Source organism: Daktulosphaira vitifoliae, unplaced genomic scaffold, assembly GCF_025091365.1.
Source record: "Daktulosphaira vitifoliae isolate Bord-2020 unplaced genomic scaffold, ASM2509136v1 Scaffold_1326, whole genome shotgun sequence".
Lineage (NCBI taxonomy): Eukaryota > Metazoa > Arthropoda > Insecta > Hemiptera > Phylloxeridae > Daktulosphaira > Daktulosphaira vitifoliae.
The window spans coordinates 1-2,216 of record NW_026100886.1 but is presented as its reverse complement, the minus strand read 5'-3'; the positions used below and the strand labels follow the sequence as shown (position 1 = coordinate 2,216).

At 20.1% G+C, this 2,216-nt stretch overlaps 1 long non-coding RNA gene across 1 annotated transcript; it reads right to left on the bottom strand.

The window, feature by feature from the left end:
• Window positions 1-99: 99 nt before the first annotated feature.
• LOC126909798 (uncharacterized) lies at window positions 100-1,779 on the bottom strand. Its single transcript, XR_007705113.1, has 4 exons — window positions 1,687-1,779; window positions 1,545-1,562; window positions 1,070-1,102; window positions 100-511 (listed from the first exon to the last, which is right to left on the bottom strand). It is a non-coding gene; the product is annotated as an uncharacterized LOC126909798 (long non-coding RNA).
• Window positions 1,780-2,216: the final 437 nt, after the last annotated feature.

The following is a 2,216-nucleotide window of genomic DNA, read 5'->3' as shown; positions in this document are numbered from 1 at the left end:
CGGTGGACAGCTGATAATCACGACCGGATAACGTGCTAATTCACGGTAAATGAATAGTGCGCTATTACGGGCCGTGTCAAAGCGTGAAAAGTTATTGGAATGTTTCAATTTCTTATTTTAATGAAATTTAAAATTACTGTCTAGCTGACCCATAAATTCCTCAATATTTTAAAATAAATATATTTTATTATACATGTTAACATTCAAAAAAATCTTTTATTTCATAATGAAAAAATATACAACATATAATCCAACCCTCTTAAGATAGTTGGCATGTTTTAACGCAATCTTTATAATTTCTAATGTTCTTCTCGACGGATTTGAAAAAGACTAATATACATGCCAAAGGAGCAGTAAATCTTTAAAATGATGTGAACACTAATGCTAACAAATTTATTTTAAAAATTACATAAGATAAACTTTTTTTTGTATTTTATGAGACTCCCTATTTAATTGTTTTATTTAGACATTCTTATTAAAATTTTACCTGATGAATCAGAATTTTCATTTTCTAAAAAAAAAAAAGTTATGCTGAAATAATGTTATTTAATAAACAAATACTTTGACAAAATGTTGAAAATATTAAATTTCAAAAAATTTGTAAACGTATATTTGAATTTAATAAACGTAATGAATAATTATAGCAAAAATATTCATCATCATTATTGTTTTTAGATAAACATAAAATTAAAAAACATAAATAACTTCAAATTTTTTATTATGTGTTTTATTCAAAAATGTAATCAAGTGAAACATTAATTTTAAAATAACCTTAAGTCATTAACTGTTTGATTAATTTACATATGTATCATTAATTAGGTATTTAGTATCAATTAATATTTAATGCTAGTGTGGCATTATTTGGTTCAATTTTAAAAAACACTGTTATGTTTTCTGGTATTAATTTGTTTTCACGCAAAATTTAGTTTCTGCATCAAGATAAAATCTGTTATTGTTTATTTTTAAATTGGCATAGTATAATATTATACAATAATAAATCGCTTGAATTGAATATTAGACTTATTAGATATTTTTATGTACAAGTATGAAAAATGTATATTACTGTTACCCAAGTAGTAAATATTATTTGAATTGCTGGTTTCTAAAAAATGTATAAGTTTAAATAATTAAAATAAATATTTTTATAATAGAATTATTTTAATGCAACGAGTCAACTTATAAACAAAGTATCTTAGATTTAACTGACAACTCTTATAATTTTTAAACAATTCAATTTATATAGTCATCATTTTAAGGGATTATGAGATGTACATTTATTCTAAATATTAACATTATAATAAAAAAATACAAAAAAAATTTCAAGTATAATTATTTGGTATTTTTGTAATTTATAACATAATTATGGATATTTAAAAAAAAAATTTAAAAATAAATTTAAGTGTATAATATTTTCGTGTATCAACATTAATTGTCTTGGGTTGAATAATATTCATATTTTATGAAATAAATAAAACATGAAATTTTTTTTGATGTAATGATTCTAAAAATAATTCTAACCAAGTATGTATTTGTCAATAAAATACCTGATGGTAGCTTTTTATCTGAAATTATGTATAATAAACTAAAATAGTTAATATCATAATATTTCGCAAATATTGAAAAATAAATAAATTATTATAAAATATTTTCCCTATTTTATTTTTTTCATAGCAAATGCCAAATTACCTTGTTTAATTACTAGACAAAAATATTTAAGAAGCTTCGATAGTTTCCCTTAAAAAAAAGTATGATAAATGCTTAAATCAGAAGAAATTATAAAATTATATTAAATTTCATAGGCAGTAACGTAAATAACAATTTTAATTTAAGATGTATTTATGAGAAGGTATTGATTTTGAAATTATTCACTCCAAAAAATTAAAAGATTTTTAAACAACATTTGTTCATGTTTTGATTATAATATATAAAATAATGAAGTTTCAACATTTATTTAAGTTATTAAAGACTATTTTTTATATATTTTATGATCTTCTAAAGAGTGTTATTTGTATGATTCAATAATAATAATAATAAGACATTGAATTAAAAAAATGTATTCGATTAAAAACATCTTACATACATATTATTGTTCAACTTATTGAAAAAATACTTAATGAACGTCTTTAAAAATAAAATATATTTAAACATGAATGAGATATATAAAAAATTAATTAAAAAAAATTATATTTTTTTGGAAATTTCTCTCTTTTACAAGG